Genomic DNA, 19455 nt, shown 5'->3' with positions numbered 1-19455 from the left:
AGCTTCCTGTATCAAGACACCTGCAGAGGCAATCCAAATCCAAAACACCCTGCACATACACAGCTCGCCAGGACGGTGAGACTCTCTGCCTCTAGCTCTGAGGAAGACCAGTGAAGGGCAGCTCCTTGGTAAAGAACAGAATGTGGCAGAGGTGCAGAAGCAAATCCCATTGAAAGAGCAAAACATCTTAATACTAGCTTGTTTCTTTAAATTTTATCTGTGCAAAAATAAATAAAAACATGCTGACAAACTGCTTTAGCAGATGGTGTGGTTAACACAAAAAGATCAACGCACTGCCTTCCTATAGCCACTTCTTTCATTCTCAGAAGATTTACACTGCATTAGCCCATGACAGATATTTACCACTGCAGAAATGATAAACAGCAAAGCAGCTGTTAAATGCTCCAAGACAAGAGATGGGACGGGGAGGAGACCCATGGACTGTTTGGTGGGCACTGAATTCATCCCCTGAAACTCCCAGGGGGTGGGTTAACTCATTCACCAGTTTGGAAGCTCAAGACTGAAAGAACAGTGAAAAGAAAATCAGAAATGTAGGTGTAGGGGAAGGAATGGACCCAAGTGGAATGCTGAACTGTGCAGTCATGAGCCAAGGTAGGACCAAACAGAACCTGGCTGCCACATCAGTTACCAGTGAGGCTGCAGTGACCATCTGAAAGCTAAGCTCTGGCCATCTGGAACGTATCCTCAAATGAAATACAATTAAAACCCAATCATCTTCCCAGTGCTGAGAAGTGGACAGTGTGAAGGGAAAGAACAACACAAAACATAAAAGTTTTAGAAGGACTGAGGAGCATAAGAAAGAATGGAGTTGTCTGTACTGATTTTTCTGTGCAACTATTTTCTTCCTTCATTTGCCACTTCCAGTTAAAATTAATAATTATTTCCAGGGGGGAAAAAAGAAGAAGAAGAAAAGGAGAGAACACATAAGAAACAGCTTGAAAGGGAATGAGCACTTTCAGATCTGAAACAGCTCATTTCTATGCCTCTTGAGGGAGGAACACACAGGCTTTGCCCTCTCATGCAAATACACTGCTTGCTTTTGAGTCATTATTTTAAAGTGACAACTAAAGACCACCCCTTCCCAAACAAGGTACTTTCAACTCTCACTGTACCACTTGTGGGGTTTTCCCCCCTATAAAACCCAAGAAAAATGGATCTATTTTATTGATGTCAATTATTAATTTAAACAAACAAACAAATCATCCTGAAATGAGTCAGAAATTCTTGAGAAAGTAAAAGCAGGGGTTGTCTCGCAAGAGTATTCCCAGACAAGGACTGCTTCAGCAGCCTCACAGGGTTAGCAAGGAGTATAGATATCCATCTTTTTTAATTATAACTCCCAAACAGACCTCAGACCTACTACCACCTCATGCAATGACTCATCTTCAAGATGTCAAGAACTATGCACTACCTCAGGAAACTCTCTAAATACAACTTGGACCACCATCTGCTTTTTTTAGATACCTCAGCCCCCTTAGGCCTCGATTTTGTAGCATCTGAACTTTTCTTTTCAAGTCCTTCCTCTCCTCTAAGACCTACAGGCCCATAAATCCAGTAGCTTCTGTCCCCAGAGCTGTTGTGCCTGTTTTCCTGCAGCCTGGTGAGAACAGACAGGACTCAAGATAATTAAATAAAAACACAGGAACTTCATTATTTATTTTAAAGGAAAATGTGTTTTCTAGGAAGAAAGTCCTTTAGTTGGGCAAATCTGTAAGCTGTTTATCAGCTTAAACTCATTATCTGTCCATATGGTCCTAGCACTGTGGTTTGAAAAAAATGGGCATGCACTAGCTGATGAAATGTCATCTGCCCTTATGCCAGAAACTACTATTTTTTTCATTGACGTCAAATTAGGATCCTTGCCACGAGTGAAGGGCTACCATAAGCACAGTCATAATATTTTAATTATGAAATGATCTTGCAGAAGGCAGCAAGGAAGGCAGGGGCAATGCAAGAAAATCCATTCACAAAAAAATACAAAGTCACTTCATTCACATTTTGCCTCTGTTCTAATTCTTTTTGTTTGGGGAGGTGGGGTGGAAAGAGAGCAACCCAGCTTTAAAAAAAAAAAAAAAAAAAAAACAAACCAAAAAACAACATGGCAAGGGAATGAGATGCTAAAGCCAATAAACACACATCAAAGCATGAGATGGCTCTGCTTCAACTGCCTACAGTATCCAACCTGGGATAGATTAAGGCAAGACAAAAGGTGCCATGAGGGAAAACCCTGCCCCTAGAGCAGTGCAGACCATCTCGTTCCCTTGCTCAGCCCTAACAGCGAGACCCCAGCCAGCTCTGCTGCACTGAAAGGGGCAAGGGCACACGGTAGGCCTAGCTTTGCAAAAACCCATATTTGTCCCCCGTGGCCTGCTGCTGTGATTTGAAGCCCTTCCCACTCCCCCGCTGAGGCGCTGCAGAGAAGCAGGAGCTGGGTTTATTGATTCTGTGAGTCACAATTAGCCGTGGGACACACGACCAAAGGTTTAGTACAGGACATTAAACCTGACTGAGCTGTCAACTCGGTTATTCCAAGGAGAGAGAAACAAATTGAAGTCACAGTAACAGATGTTTCTCATGTTTTATGAACTGCAATATTATTACTAGTCACAGACACAGTTTCTGCCTTTTAAAACAGACCTGCAACGCTGTGCGTGTGAAATTATTTGAACTAGCGCACAGACAACTTGGCAAAGGATTTACAGATAGCATTTTCTCACTCACACAATGATTCCCGTTTCCCTTTCGCCTAGCCCCACCCTGAGAAGTAGAATAGAAGTTAAAGCAGCCAAAAATGAGATCACGGCAGGATAGAGTACTCCGTTGCCATCATCTGCGACGAGGATGCAAACACTCTAACCTCTCTCCCCTTTTGTGAGAAACACACTCAGCCTCTTCTCGGTTTCCACTGCGGGGAAATTAACTTGTTGGGATCGTTCTGAGTTTTAAGGGAGCCTGGAAACGGAAGACTGGTGTTCTTCCCAGGATGTCTTACCCTTACACCTCAGGGGCAATAAAGGGATTTCCCCGTAATTTACAAAGGAAATCTGAAACACCCTGCGAGCTCAAACCAGCCCCGAGCCCATCCGTGCGGAGGAGCGAGCGGAGGGGCTGGCAGGGCACGGCGAGAAAGCCCTCTCGTGGAAAGCCTCAGCATCTCCCACCCGAGCCCCGCGGATCGCGGCTCCTCCGGGCTCTGCCCCTTCCCGGGGAGCCGCTCCGCGCTCACCTGCGCATCTCGCAGGCTCACACAGCACACAGCGCTGTGCACAGCCCTGCCCTGCAGAGAGGCTGGGATTTTGGTGTGGATTTTGCTGGCGGTCCGCAACGTCTCAGTGAAGTTAAAGCTCTTCCTTTCTCCTCACCCCGCTACGCTTGAATTCGTGGCAACTGTATCACATGGTATTTTAGCCTGCGCCAACAAAAGCTGTACCTCGGCCACAACAAATACAGAAACATTAACTGCCTTCCAAGGAGGGTCAAACATTCGAATCATTTTAACATACTATAAAAATACTTCAGTGAAAGCAGATGATAAAGAAGCGCATATTTACATTATGCTACACAGTCGAATTTGAAAGATTCCCCCTAAATTACAAAAAAACCCCAAAGAAAGTACCCATTTCTCCAAATGACATCCCTACCGTTTACTCTGTTTCTATACTTTTGTGGCAGAACAACTACTGCTCCTTACAAAACCAATGAGTATCAAAATAAGCATTTCACTGGTAGAATCCATCAAACACTTGCATACATCCTGTTGAACTAAGACAACTCTTTAGCAACTCCAACTTTTTACCCACTAGCAAAAGTCCAAGGCGAGCCCATGGTCACAACTACCATGTACCCTGTCAGGCACACAAACGTCTCCAGCACACTTCTGCCCAACCAGCTTCGGTAGCCACGGGCTATTCAGTGAATTATGTGCCTAAAGTCTATTAACTGGGTCCAAATTTGCTCTTATTATAGAAATACAAACAGTTATCAGGCCGAGCTTACTAATTGCTGAGAGAAGTGCTAGAGGAAAAAAAAATTATGATTACCAAACATACTTCACAGAAAACCGCCCAAGCACAACACATATGGAAATGCTATTTACTCACTCACTATAACCTTTAAATACAAAAGTTAAGACAAAACTTGAAGTGCCTAGTTCAGCTGCCAAACCCCCATGTGGTACCTCGCTAACATGTTGCTGCGGCTACAATTCTCTATTAAAGAGCGGGTATTGACCCAGGGTAGCGGGATGGAAGATCAGCAAAGTGTGAAAGAGAAAATTCCTCCCAGCCCGGGCTGAAGTGAAAAGCACGGGGAACCGTCCCACCTTCCTCATCCGAATGTCGGGGGCGGCGCACACCCCAAGCCGCGACAGACGCGGCGCAGGGCGCTCCGGGCACGGCTCCGCGCTCCCCGGCTCTCCGCTCGTCTCGCCCGTAGGAGGGATCCCGGAGGGAGGGGTGCCGGGCGGAGGCGGCAGAACACAGAAACACCGAGGACAGGCTCAGAGGCTCCCCAAGACGCTCCCGAGGCCCGACCCCGGGGAGGTGTTACCAGCGGGGCGAGTTCAGCTGGCTGGGGCAGCCGGGGCGCCCTCCCCCGGCCCCCGTGCCGGCGGTGCTGCGGGCTGGGCTGGGCTGGGCTGGGCTGGCTTCTCAGCCCCGCAAACTTGCACGCCCAGCGCCCCGGGAGTCACGGCGCTCCCGCACACCCTCCCGCCCCGAGGGAACAGCGCAGCGCCGGGGTGGGCGAGCAGCCGCCCGTGGCACCCGAGCGGCCCGGGGCACGGCAGGGCGCTGGGCGCCGAGCCGGAGCGGCGCCGGGGCCGCGGGCACCAGAGGGGAGCCCCGCCCGTTACCTGGCGGCTCCCGCGGCGGCGGCTCCGGGCACGGACCGGCCGGACCGAGCGGCGGCGGCTCCCGGCAGCGCTGGGCTCCCACTGCCGTGCGCGCCCCGTGCCCGCAGCCGCGGAGCGCCGGAGCCGCCAGCGCAGCCGGCTCCACCTCCCGGCCGTGCCCCCTCCTCCGCCCCCGCCCGGCCCGGCACGGCACGGCTCGGCCCCGGACCGCGCTCCGCCGCTCCCGCCCGTGCCTCTCGTCTGCCTTCTCCTTGGCCGCAAAACTTCCCGGGTGCCGCCAAGGACAGCCCGGGGTGACTCGTCCCTCCCGTACCGTGTCTCGGCCGCTCGGGGTGCAGGAATTCCGGCCCAGGGACAGCTTAACCTGGGAGCCGAGAGCAGCCCCGAGCCCGCTGAGCTGGCAGCAGGCGCCGGTGGGAAGGAGAGCTGCCTGCTCCTCATCTGCAGGGTGACCCCGGTAACATCTGATGCACCGGGGGGATCCTTGGGACGCAAAAGGAGGAGACCTGGGAGGTGGGAGAGAGGTCACTCGTGTACCGGTACCTCAGTGAGAGCTGCTGAAATGCCTTCAAAGATCTGCCGAAGAAACTTCAAAGGATGACACTGAGGGACTGGGAAGCCTTTCCAAAATGCATATCAAACCAAAGGAAGAGCCTATGTTTGCAACATGGGAAAAGCCTAGGGAAATAAGGCTTGTGCCATTGTGTGGTGTGTGCTGTGTGTGCGTACCAATAACTTCTGAGTCTGTCAAAAAAATTTAATAGCATTTGACAGCTACAAATTCCATAGAAATAGATAACTGTCTAGAAGAGGTCATCTTTTTTACTGCTCTTGCACATAGAGTGACTGTATTTCATGTCCAACAGCATCTGACAAGGGAATCCACAAGGGGGTTCATTTCAATTATCCCCTAGGAAAACTACTCTTCACTGTTCCTAATACTTATAAAGTCCTTACCAGGTTGGAGCAAAAGAAACTGAGAATAAAAAGAGTGCAGAAGTAACACTGTTACTCTTAATAACAATCAATAGCTCAGGATTAGTAAATTGGACTTCGGTAAATTGGACATTATATCCTTATACAACATCAGAGAGAACAATCCTACAAGGGCCAGATCATGCAAGTGATATACAGAGGTGTCCTGGTGCTGATAACCCTGCTTATCTCATGATGCTTTGCAAGATGGGGATGCAGATTTTCACCCTCAAAGCTTTGGGGAAGAACAAGAGAAAACAGGAACGTCTAACAGTGCAATGCAAGGGAAAAATAGATGTGCCAGCATCCCTGCATAATCTCTGCTAATGCCCCATATATCTGGTAATGAACAGTTACAAGGCTCCCCAGGTGCAGATAGTTGTTGGCAGTGGCTTTCTTTTATTTCCTGATGTGAAATAAAAATAGGGAGATACACATAGAATGTAACAGTTATGGTCCCAAACCTATTTCTGTGTTATGGCAAAACTAGATTACACAACCAGACTGTATTTGAAGCGTATGTTTTGTTATAGTCTATTGCTTAAGACAGGCAATCATTTCAGGGTCTGATATTTTCTTGTAATGTTCGGGCCCATGTTTTTCCATTTCTGTTTTGCTATTCATTTATTTGTGTCACACAGCATGATCCTAGCTCTGCTTGGTCTTTGTGGCAGAGTAGGGGATTTCCATTTCTTTATTAGACACAGTGTGACACGAGGTAATAGCCTTGTTCCTTATTTGATTCCTTTGCAAAGGACTCACAGTGCTATTTTCCAGGAGGCTGGCTTGCCATGCCCCTTAAGCAGCAGATCATAGCTCTTTCAGGCAAAGATTGCATTTTTGCTCTACAGACCTGCCAAATTGGGTCCATTGGTCCTCCCCCTGCAACCTCCATAACAATCTCACACGTGTACCCCTGCACTGTCTGGGACTGCTGCAGGACCCCACATGCCAAGAAATTCTGCTGTACCAGTGAATAAACCATGAAAGAGTGTGTGCATCTGTCTGGCTGTCCAGCACTTACCTTTGTTTTAGGGCCTAATGCTCAGACCTCATGTGGAGGGTTTCCAGTAACTGGCTGGGCTTGGTCCTGATGGGAACACCACCATTTTAAATAGCCTCAGATTCTACAGATAAGATCCTCTCCTCATCAGGGACACTCTTGGCATTTTTTCCAACAACTGCCACCCCTTTCCTCTCCAGTGACATCATTATTCTGATATTTTGGGGAAAAAAAGTGCAGGGTGATGTATCCAAAGACTTGTGTTTTCTGTTTTCCATCCTGATTCTATGAAACTGTTTTGTAAATGAACAAAAGTCAACTATATGTGACCCCAGCTTTCAAATCTTCCACATGCTAGCATAGACACAATAGTGCTCTTACATGCTCAACTGTGCAATTTAAGGGGCCACTATTGAAAATTAGCTTCCCGAGGCACTGTCATGAAGGAATTGCTTTGTGAATCCCAGCCAGCACTGAACCGAGTTTTGCATTTAAAGCTGGGGTTTACATTCTTTGTTATGTGTAAAGAATGTAGTATATCCTCTGTGAACTTTAAGTATAACAGCAACCTCGAATAAAGCCAATTTTATGACAGACCAACATGTGAGAGGGCTGTTTTGCTTGTTTTCTGATAAATAGGTTATTGACTGGAAATCAGAACAAGCAAAGAGTTCCATGGTTTAGCCCAGAACACTAAAGTCACTTTCTCCCATTTCAGAAGGGCCTAGAGCTGCAGCCCTCCCACTGTCTGAAGGATCTGTCCCTTGAATATTACATCATATGTATCACAATCCAAATAGCCTCTCTGTTACACTTCTGATAGGCTTGAGTTTCAGCAGCAGAAACTGCAGTATTGGGAAACCATGAACAAATCACGGCAGGTTCATCACAGGTGTAACTGTATGGATTTTGAGATAAATTTCACTCCACAGAACTCACCCATTACTTATGAAAGCTTTCTTCTCTGTGATTCACATCTTAGTTCTCAACTTCACAGTTTCCCTGTTCCTTCCTTCCCTGGCCTCCCCAGCTTTCCTCCTGCTTCCTCTGCCTTCAGACTGTTCTCTTTCTTTTCCTATTATTGTCTCAGTATTTCTACTAATGCCTTTCTCAATTTGCTGTGAAGGCAGATAAAGGAGGAACACAACCCCGATCCAGTTTGGCTGTGATTCCTAGAGCCGGACTGACACACAGCCCAGCTCATTGCCTAGACAGATGGGCAGAAGGAAACTCTCTGGCATCTGCATGCTGGAACCTGAATGCCAATCTATTTCCAGATAACCATAGCGCATTCCAGGAGCAATCTGTGCTCAGTAGAAATAACACAGTGTTATTAACTCTGCCATGAAAGTGAATGGCACTTCTGAGAGCACAAAACAAACAAGGTCTCAGCCACAAAGAGCTTAGGATGACAAACTGACTGTCTGAAACTGATCACCTGCTCCCAGGTGAAGACAGCAAAGTCAGAGATCTTGTTTTTCCAAAATGTCAAGCACTTATAGTGCTGACTGAAGTTACACTGATCAGTATGTTCTCTCATCTGCCATCAGACTGCTTTTCCAGGACCCCTCCATCAGGCATGGGAAAACAGCATGAGGGGGCAGTTGATGTACTGGTAGCGAGAGGTTTGTTCAAGCTTCATTATTAAAATCATAATTAAAACCTTGCCAGTGTATTTCTCAACCCAGTTTTGTTTTCCCAGGCTCAGCTGGGAAAACTGAATCTAAATTGTTTATGAGTTGGTTTCTTTGTCAATATCAGCATATCCCAATCATTTTTATCCAAGCAACAGCTAACATTCTGGAGGAGAAAAAAAAATCACAGGCCCTCCCTTTGCCATGTTGTTTTTGTTTTTGTTTCTTAAATCAAGAACTAAGCTGCATTTTGAATATTCATTTACAGATTTATTTTTCCCAGCTTTGTTTTCATATTCACTTGATCACATGGTAACATACATGCATGTTTTTCTGAAGTGAAAAATCATATTTTGTCATTATTTCACATATCACCTCCTCATGTCTTTCTGACCCACAGACCACAAGATTGGAAGCAGGCTTCCAGGGCAAGAGACATACTACTCTTAAGATTATTCAACCCATGAACAACACTTTATGCTCACTGAGATACTCAAATAGGTAGACATAATTTTCCTAAAAGCTTTCATGCTCACCTCTCTCTTTCCTTGTCTTTGAAGTTGTAAGATTACACAAAGGAACTGGCAGCAGTGCCTAAACTCAAAACTGTAGCAGCAATGACTGAACAAACCCTTGGACTCTGCCCAGAAAAACCTCAGTTAAGAGAATTCTTTGTAATAATTTTAATTTGTAGCATTGAAGAGATACTTTAAAGGCAGAATGAACATATTTAAGATGACAGCCATTTCCACAGCTAACAGCAGGTAAAGCTGTAAATCACTGGGGAAGAAAAAACCCAGAAAATGTCCTGGTTTTGGGTTTTTTTTTTCCCAGAAGTTTTCTAAAATGGAGATTAAACCAAAACATCAAGATTTCCAACTATGTATATTTTGAGAAAATTCTCAGCATTCACATTTCCTCTGAAATGTGCAGCTGAGATTTTCCTGTGCTCCTTGAAACCTTATGGAAACTAACTGTTTCTCACAGACTTTTTAGTAATTTTCACTAAAAAAAAGCGAAATGGAGATCCCCATTGTACCAGGAATTGCAGTTCTTTATGTGTTTAAATATGACAAGAGAGACAAACACAGAGGAACAGTCATCCCCATTTACAAACAGGAAATTGAAGCAGCAAGAATGAATGCTGAAGAAGTACTAGAGGTCTGTGTCAGCTCCAGGACATGAGCTGGGAGATCCTGGATCACAGACAAATGCCTTACTCATACAAATATCTATCCTCAAATGTTTTGACTCTTCTTGGCATTTGCATCTCTCTTATAACACAAAGGGAGGAGGCTCAAATGCATTTTTAAAGCTCCAGATGACACTAAAATTGAGAAGCTATTTTTATTCTCATAAGATTTTACAAGCCACCTTTCTCCTTTAAAAAAGAAAAAAAAATATAGGTAAACTAACAAAAATAGCTTCAGGGTTTGTTGTTCCTTGAGATGTTCCAATTAAATAACACCTTGTTGGACAGTTAAAGTTCTTCACAATTTTCCTGTCAAAAATGTGGTATGTAGTTCACAGGTATCTACAGAAAGCAGCAGTAACTGCCAGGGGGGAGCTGGAAGTGTTGAAAACTTCACTTCTGACAACAGTTAGATGGTCACCCTGCAATTTGTTTCAACACAGCCAGTTGTGTTGCCATAACATGTTAAACATCTGCTAAAAACATATGGAATCCTCCTGGGGGATGTAAGACGATGCCATTCATCAAACTATTTCACTGCTTCCCTTCTCCCCAAATGACTCCCTCCAGAGAGCCAGCTGAAGGAAAGGATTCCAATGTCTATATGTGGAAAGGAATCCCTAGCCAGAAAAGTGGTGATAGCTCCCCTGGAACTGGGAGAAGGTCCTATCCAAGAAAATTCTGCTGAAGCACGTGTGACGTGGTTAAGGAGAAAAATAAAACAGCACATCACCAGAACTCCAAAGCAGGCATTCCCCTCCTCAGGTGGAAGGAGGTAGCACGGGGTTCTGCAGCAAAACTGATCCCCATTCTGCAGAGCTCAGTTTACACGGGCACTGCCAGGTTAGCCGCGAGACTGCTGAAACAGTGACCTCGGGCATGGAAGGACCTAATGTTTTTCCCACTATCACACAAAATAGAATGTTATTACATCCAAAAAAATGGACTGCCCAATGCCTAAACACTGGGATGAACATATGTTCATCATCTCATATCATCTCAGATATGCTACTTTCTATAATAAAAGATAGTACTTCTCCGCAGACCTCTTTTCACTTGTCATTCACACCCCTTCCAAGCATACACACAGTGAGGGCAGGAACAAAACTGCACAAGTTCTGCTTCTTTTTTCCTCGATCTTAAGAGTCCTTTTGTGCACTTGTGCATAAGGCAGCCCTGCTCTTCTGTCAACAAAAGGGAGCTAGTAAGTGAACAGAGCAGCCATGAGGGGTGTGAGAGCTGCGGAATTCCTGAATGCTCCATAATGGGACTGAGGCTGACTCGGTACTAGGGCGAGATCAGTTATTTTTAAAAATGTAGTCGTAAAATTAATGGTCCTTGGGAACCCTTCACCAGGCACTAATTAATCAGCCTTCCGTTTTTACAAGTGAGAGCAAATGAATGCCAGGAATATGCAGTGATTTCGCCAAGTGGGCAGTAGGATTAGATTTACTAGAATTTAGGGCTCCTAACCTGTGATCAAAACTTGATTGCACCTCTGTCAGTTACTTCAAATGTGAGTTTTCTTTATCTGAAGATGAAAATCCTTTCATTGGCTAGGCACTCATTGGTCAGAACAACTGCTATACAAATAATGTTATTTTGCAGCTTTAAAATGTGGAATTTTGTGGACCACCATGGAACACAGGTTGGAACTATGGGAGTCACTTATCTGACTGATTCCTGCTATGAATGTTTTAAACAACATTGTGAGTTATTAGCTGCTGTTTCCTATCAGGAAGAGATAAACTGTGGATTTATTAAATGTTGGAGGGAATTTCACCCCTGGTTTTACTGGACTGATTTCAATGAAACAATGCCAAGGACACATTCTCTTAGCTAAGTAGCCCTCAGTCACCTACTGCATTTAACTTATTGTACATACATCACAAAAGCTTGCAAAGCAAGAGGAAAGAATCATCGTCTTGATTCCTGTATTCTGAGCTACCCTCAGTGAAGGACTCAGAATCCAGATTCTGTTTGAAGGATCAGCAAGACTAGTCCTGTAGACTTACAGTCCACTAAAAGGTTGAATCCACCAAGCCCTTGAAACCTGAGAATTGTGGAAAGCCTGGCAAAGGCTCTAAAGCTTCCTGCACTTCTCTCTTGATGTAAGCAGGCCCTCTATGCAACATTTCATGTCATGTTTTGGCACTTTCTGATCCTCCTGGCAAATATATCAAATTGCAGACGTGGCTGTGAAAGTTAAAGGCTTTAAGAAGAATTTGTTAACTGGATTTTCCTGAAATCTTCTACAGCAGAGTCAAGACTAGGGAATTTAGAGGGAAACAGGAGTTTTCCCAAACCACTTCTCCAGCACTGCTTTTAAGGTGATTCCAGTTGCTCTAGAAGAGGTGCAGAGTGGAACAAGTGGTGCAAGCCCTCAGGTTAGCTCCTGCTGTGCATTACACAACCCAGTCTATCTTCCTCCTTTTCAGTGCATCTCATTCTCCTGCTTTCATCTCCAGTTCTCTAGGCTCATTTTCTCTCAGTATCTCCAGCCCTGTTGTGTTCTCTGAAGCTCTTGAATTCTTTACTTTCCCCTGTGTACCCCTGTGATAGCCCTCCCTCACTATCAGGTCTCTATGTTGCCTTCCAGGTGGTCTCATTTTGGTTCTACAGGTAAAGATACAAAGCAGAGAGAAAGTAGAGGAATGGGGGTCACAAAAAGTCAGAAGAGGTTTGCCTCTTTAAACTGACAAATGGGGGCAAATCCCTCTGTTGCAAGCAAAAATAATGACACGTTAGAAAGGATGAGAATGGGAACTCTGCCTTTCTTGGAGGCAGCCACTGAAATGAAGCAATAGTTTTGGGAAGCCCAGGGTATTGGTAGAGCAGCTGGTCTCCTTCCAGCTGGGACTTGCTGTGTTTCAGGGCTATAATCAAGCAAATAGGGAATTTGCCAACCAAGGCTTTATTCCAGGTGCCAGGGAGCAGCCATCCCTTCACCTGAGCTAGGAATGTCTTCACTAATGTGCAGCATGAGCACAAGTCACTAAAGAGCCTTCACCCTTCATCAGTCAGACAAGTGCAGTTGTGTGTGCAGCAGGACGAGCAGAGGCAAGGGGATGGCAAGCTATTAAGAATGAAGCCTAATGGCCCCTTGAGAACCCTGGGAGGGGGGAAATAAAATAAAATTAAAGAAACCCTTCACCTGAATTTTAATCATACCCAAGGGAAGACATGAGATTTAATACAAAACATTACACAGCTGCTTTGCTACACAAGATTAACTTCATGTAACAGGATGAATAAAAATATTCCCACTCCAACTTTCTGAAGCATTCTGCCCTGAGGCAGTGAGAGAAATGGCACAGAATGCAGAATGAGGCAGGGGGATGAGATAGAGATGCTTTTAAGCTCTGTGCAAGTCACCCATCCAAAGCTGGGCTCTGACACAAATCTCCTTCAGCATCTCAAATTAATAATTCATCCTTAGCCGGGCGATCATTACAAGATCTCTTTCTGTAGACAGACAGTCAGAGAGAACAAATGTAAGAGTTAATGCTGGCTGGCAATACTGTGAACCTCTGAGAGCAACAGGCTATGACAGCACTGCTGAAGTTCTCCCAGTGCTGTGCTGAGTGCCTGGGCATCTGCTAAAGACTGTAAATGTGCACGGATGAGGACTGACCCACTTCTGCAATTGCAAGCTGGAAAGCCTCCCAGATGCACACATGACGTTTTGGCATGACTTCTCTCGCAGAGAGAGAGAAGTTCAAGGAAACGAGGAAAAGAGTTCAGAAGAGGAGCGTGAACAAAAATACACAAACAGAAAAACATCTAGTTCTAAACTCTTTGTTATCAGTCATCCAAGATCAGTTGCTGTCAAGGTCAGTAGAGATTTTTGTGGTAGAAATGAAGCAACTTCCCTCAGCCACCAATAGAAGCTGCAGGTTCACATCACAGCCTGTCAAAGTCAGCAGGGACTTGGTCACAAATCGATTTACAAGAACATCAGCTGGAGATAGACCCTTTTTACTTTCCAAGCTGTAGAGTAAATGCATGTCCCTTGACAAGTAACTTTTCCTGGTAACCCCATCAACCATTTATGAAGCAAGAGTGGTATTTGCTTAGTGCTCAGCATGACAGGCAGTGTACATTTCACAAAACACACCTCCTTTCATAATTGACAATTTAGAAAATTAACTATTTACTATTCTTGCTAAAAATTATCAGAAGCATCCAGCTGATCAATGTGCACATTTTCTACTCATCCTTTGGGGATAGCAGTCCCATTAGATTGTGGAAATCAAGGAGCATCTACCTTTGACTAGGTCTTGGAAAACAAATCCAGATCTCAACAACTGCTATGAGTCAGATATGATATTTTCTTTTATGCCAGATGAGAATTCACAACTTGACTGTGGTGCCAGTCACAGAAAGAAGAAAACAGAGTTGCCTAGGACAGCAATGTGCTCAGGGACACCACGGTGCCTGCTCAGTCTCTGTGGGAGCTCTGCAAAGGCAGGCTGGTTGTGGCTGTGGCTGCTCAGACAGAAGTCAGGGTTATTCAGAGCAGATGCAGCAGTCACCTACCTGATCTCTCTCAGGTGTCTGGCAGTAGTGGTTGTAGCAATCCCAGCTCCCCTGTGCTCACCTCTTCAGCCTGCAATTATGGTTGCCCTCCTTCCTGCTACTCTTCTCTTGCCTGTGGAAACAGCAGACTCACACTAGTCCCTCATCTTGAGGGCTGAAAAATTCAACTTTCTGTTTGCTGTGGAGAAGCCTGGAGTCACCCCCTGGCACTGGTGATGCTCTGCAGCTGGAGGTGTTCTGAATGAGATGTAAATCAAAATACTTGGTCATAAAGCAGCAAGTGACAAGTCTTGGAGGAAAAAAAAGGTGTTATCTTTAGTAACCAGGCCAAATGCCAGCTCCAGCTAAGATAACAGACATTCTACTGACTTCCTGCAATTTTCCTTCAGTGAAATATTATCCTCTTTACTTCCTGCCAGAGTGTCATTTAACACTGCTTTGCTGGTCTACTGTGATTTGCTCAAAGAAAGCCGCATTTCAGTGAAGACTAAAGCAACTCCACCACATTAGAGATGTGCCCAAACTCTGTGATTCTAAATGAGATTTATGTACATATTCAAGAAGCTGCATGGATTCAGTAGTTCAGTATAATTTTAGTCAGTGAATTTAGCAATAGTCCTTTATTACAGGAAAAAAGGCAAGAGACCAGTTACGTACATGGATGACATGAGCGTTCTTGTTTGTATCTAGAGAGTACATGTCACTAAAATAATTTTCTCAGAACAATGGCAAGTCCCTCTTCCTGTAGCACCCTGATCTCACATTCCAGCAACCATTAATCCTATCACCTGGAAACAGCTCCTAGGACAGCACTGAAGTGCCCTCCAAACAGGAGGTACCAGCCTGATGCTGCTGCCTTGTTTGGACATCATGATCTTAAAAGGCTTTTCCACCTTAAACAATTCCATGATTCTGTGACAGATACTGGCCTGTTACATACAGCTACATTTGCTGCACATATTGAAGTGTGCAACACCAGGTGAGATGGGGCTTTGAGCAACCTGGTCCAGTGGGTGGCATCCCTGCCCATGGCAGCAGGGATGGAATGAGATTATCTTTAATGTCCCTTCCAACCCAAACCATTCCATGACTCTATAACACTGCAGTTTTGTCTCAACACTGACTTGCAGACACTGTTAGGTTGACACAAATTCTTTGTCATAACATATTCCTTGAATTCAAGATAAAACTACAGCAAAGCAATTTATTGCTACCTGCATATTTGCACCGGAACATGTCAGTGTACCTGAGGAAGATGTAACAGCTCCCAAAGCAGGCAGGAGGAAATGTTGTTTCTCTGTTCACAATGGGTTTCCTCATCAATCAAGCATGTTCATTAAAGCTTGTTTCCTTTAGCAGGATGACTATAAAAGGCTGTTGTGGAGGAGGAAAAGGAGTACAGACTTATGACATGCCATTTTCCAGGATTTGTCCTGAAGATGAATTTTATCCACCACTTTAATGAGGCTGAGTCCTCAGGAATGGGTGACCAACATCTTCACATTCGAGTGTGATAGTACAATAGCAAGACAGCCTCTCCGCACGTGTGAGGCCATGCCTTTCACAGGAGCATTGGGAACTGAGCACAAATCACAGGCCAAGTAGGAAAGGCAGAGCTATTCACTGCAATCCAGGTAGTGTCAGAGCCTCAGGATCCATGAGGTCAGAACTGCTATAGCTAATAGGCAATTTCTCCATCAAGTGTCACGCTGTTCACATGTTCCCGCTTTGTCCTTTCCTCCTGGGGTGTTGATGGTGCTGTTGATGAAGGTGGGACTGCAGCCAGCTGTTCTCTGACACGAGGTGTGCCAGGCAGTGGGATACTGCCCTCAGCTCCAGAAGCTGTCAAAACCATCATGGATTTATATTCTGTGGAAGTAATTAGGGACTCCCCGTTGCTTCTCCACTCGCCTCCCATTTGTAGGGCAATCACATCAGACAAGAGCTGTGCTCAGTGAACGCTGCCAGCCTCCCCTGAAGCCAGTGGGGACTATTAAGAAAGGTTACTGGGGCAGATGGAATATTCCCCACTAGAATGCACACGCAGAGTTATAGATTTTGCCTTTGAACATAGCCTGTGGCAATTTCCAGCAGATAAATGAAAGATGCTATTCTCATTTGTTTGGGTTTTTTAAATAATGATTTGCATCACTTGTTGCTTTTAGTCATAGTAATCCCATCTCCAGTCTGTGGTAGAGACAAATTATTTTCTTCTTCTCTATTTTCCTGATTTTTTTTCCATTCACTTCCTCACTCTCTTCACAACCGGTGCAGGCATACAGAGCCTTTGTGCTAAGGGAGTCTGGAAGGGGGGCTGCTGCTGCTCCCCAGACTCCTCTTGTTAAGGTTTGCAAGGGGAAGGGACTGGCCCTGAAATGCCTAAGAAGCTTTCTTCAGCCAGCTTTGGTCCTTTCCTCATGACCAAAACTGGACCAGCAGTTCAGAGGCTCAACCTGAGCTCATTTTATCCTCCTGCATCAGGCAAAGGCCTTCGTAATACAGTGAGTCTCTGAGGTCTTGGGCTTCCCACTGTTACGTGAGGCTCACTGGGGGATGAGTCCCATGAGTTTTGCCAGGATGAAAAGCCAAGCTCGTGCAGTTTCCTGTCAAATAGCAGATCCCTCCAGCAGAGTCCCTGCCCTCCCCCTCGGGTGAACTGCCACTGACCCAGCGAATTCAATTAGGATGGCTCTTCCTTTATCAAACAAACCCCACATGGCCCAAACCAAACATGGTGCATTTGAAAACAAATGGATTGAAACAGCCCTAATCTAGTCAGACCCTGTCCTTTCTCTGTGCTTGCTCCCTCCAGTTCAGCCTACCCACAAACACAACCAGGGCATTGTCAGGATCCCATCTGGTCTGCAGGGGAGTGGGGAGCCCGACACCCTGCAGAGCAGGAGCATCACTGATCTGGGCCTGCATCAAACAGACCATTACAGGTCCTCCACAGTGCTTTTGGGGCCAGTTTTATCACTAACTCCACTGCTGAGCTCTAAAGGAAAGGGGAAGAACGCCTCAGCTGAAATGCTAGGAAGAAAGCTTGTGTAACCTTGGCTCATTCAATTTTACCCATGCACAGAGGTGATGCAGTATACTGTCACATGCAGTCTGGACAAAGCACTTGTATAAATCACCAGAGCAGAAAGCACAGCACCTTGACTGGAAGGCTCTGAATCACTTCAGCCACTCCATATGTGAAGATTTTTCCTTTACACCATGGGGAAGTAGTCAGCGCTTCCATTTCTGGGGCTCACTGGTCAGCTACATCTGTCCTAAGATGCATGCTAGCAAAAAGAAATCCCACATCAAAGTGGGATTCCCCATCAGACTTGTCCAGAAGAGGAACCCAGCTGTGATGAGGAGAAGGAAGTTTTCTTTGCTGGCAGATTGGCACAGACACAGATGCTGCCCCTATTACTGCCATCATAAACAGCACAGACTTGTTTGGGAACCCTCCTCTAACACCAAGCATTGAGTTGAGGTTGTCAGAAATTCCTGGGCACCCCTGACACCTATTCAGATACATTTCCCATGCTCCACCTTCTCTTAGCCAGAAGAGACCAGGCACAATCCCTGCTAGCTCACAGGACATGGACACACAGGGAAGCGGGGGGCTGTCCCTACCCAGCAGTCCCCAGCAGAAATCAGAAATGCCCTTTTCCTTGGGACACAGATGGGGAACAGCTAAAGTCAGGCAGCACATCTTAGGCAGCCCTCCTTGCGTGGTTCCCAGGGAAAGCCTGGCAGAAGGGGATCAGAGCCAGTGCAGGTGTGAGAGGGGTCCAAGAGCACTGCCATCAGATCTGGGGGATGGTGATTTGCCTGAAGACAGCTCTTGGGTGGTGCTCTGAGGACATGTTCCAGAGATAGGCTGTAGGACCAGTGACACACACAGGAGTTTCAAATCAGGGATCAGCAACTAGGTAGCTATTGGGGCTGCAAAGGCACTAAGGAAAAAAAAAATCTATCCTTCTTAGCAGAGCCCATCCCAAAAACTTTCTGCACGTGGGCGTTCAGACGGGATGACACTTGAACCATCTCCTGTGGCAATGCCCACTGAGGCACTGGGCTGTCCTCGTCATTCAGCCCCATTCCTCCTGGAGACAATCTTACAGCAGGAAGGAGGCAAACCAGGGGCAACTATTAATTCCAGGAAGAGTCAAAGGCAGTGAACATATTCCCTTTATACATCTGTTTTCATGTATAAAACATGCCTTAGGTGAGTTTAACAAAACTGTGAAAAGAGAAATCCTGTGAAGCTAGACCAGAAATCTTAGCAGAATATATTTGAAGAAACTGCTGAGAAATATAAATTAGAAGTTATCATGTTTTCTATTCCAGGCTGCCTAAAAGGCATGACATACATATCCCGGTGTGTGGCAGATGTGAATTGTCCCACTGGGATCAGTAGCCAGCACTCCAAACTTCTGAGATGAGCCATTCTTTTGAACCACTTCCTTTGCCCCAAAAGCCCTTGACAGGTTTTCCATATTCTCCAAAATACACGTTCACTTTTTTTTAACTTTTTTTTTCTCTGTCAGACTTCCCAAAGATGAAAAAGGGCAAAAACCAAAGGGGAATTTCTGTTGCACTACCCAACCCCATCATAAGTAAGGAACAACTGGGAAATTATTGCAAAGCTAGATGCTTCCCCAGAGACAGGGCAATCCCTAGGAGCACTTATGGGCAGAACTCCACCCACTGCTGCTTCTTTTTCCCCACAAACACAACATTCCCTACAGAGCACACACACAGGAGGGCAGCTGCCTCACCGAGGACAAACTAAAATACAGCTGTGGAGCCCTCTGCAAAGGCCTCTAAGAAAGCTGAAGAAAGCAATACCATCAGTAGTACAAGTGCACCAGCACAACAGAATTCACTGGAAAAATATATTGATCTGGCTCTTTGGGTTCTGAGATTTGAAAAACTCACAAGAATGCTTAAAGCTGCTCATTTGCATTTTGTTTCCCAGAATGCAGTTCCAACTCATGTATTTCCCACAGGCACCAACATCAAAGCTGTGGAAACAAGCTATCTTTGCATGAAAGTTTTCTTTTTAATTAAACATTATAAACTAAGGCCAGAAATTCCTTCTTCTTTCACAGCTGGAGAAATCATAAAGGAGAAGTGAGGCTAGAGGAACAGAACCCATCAGTCACTGTACAGAGAGAGATTGCTTGGCCGTGGATGCTTGCAATTGCTTTCTCACTGCTTGGCTCATTCGTGAAACATATGG

At 45.5% G+C, this 19455-nt stretch overlaps 1 protein-coding gene across 6 annotated transcripts in view; it reads right to left on the bottom strand.

Moving 5' to 3' along the window:
- Nucleotides 1–4935, bottom strand: part of TSPAN18 (tetraspanin 18) — a 121113-nt gene extending 116178 nt beyond the window's left edge. For 2 of the 6 annotated variants that reach the window (XM_063158839.1, XM_063158842.1), the window contains exon 1: nt 4343–4593. The gene's annotated coding sequence lies outside the window, so the exon portion shown is untranslated. Of the gene's footprint in view, nt 1–3247; nt 3371–4342; nt 4594–4873 lie in introns of those variants that run through there. The other 4 variants (XM_063158843.1, XM_063158840.1, XM_063158841.1 and 1 more) reach the window with 4 other exon arrangements.
- Between the last annotated feature and the right edge of the window lie 14520 nt (nt 4936–19455).

Source organism: Melospiza melodia, chromosome 6 (assembly GCF_035770615.1).
Source record: "Melospiza melodia melodia isolate bMelMel2 chromosome 6, bMelMel2.pri, whole genome shotgun sequence".
Lineage (NCBI taxonomy): Eukaryota > Metazoa > Chordata > Aves > Passeriformes > Passerellidae > Melospiza > Melospiza melodia.
This window is presented reverse-complemented; position numbering and strand designations above follow the sequence as displayed.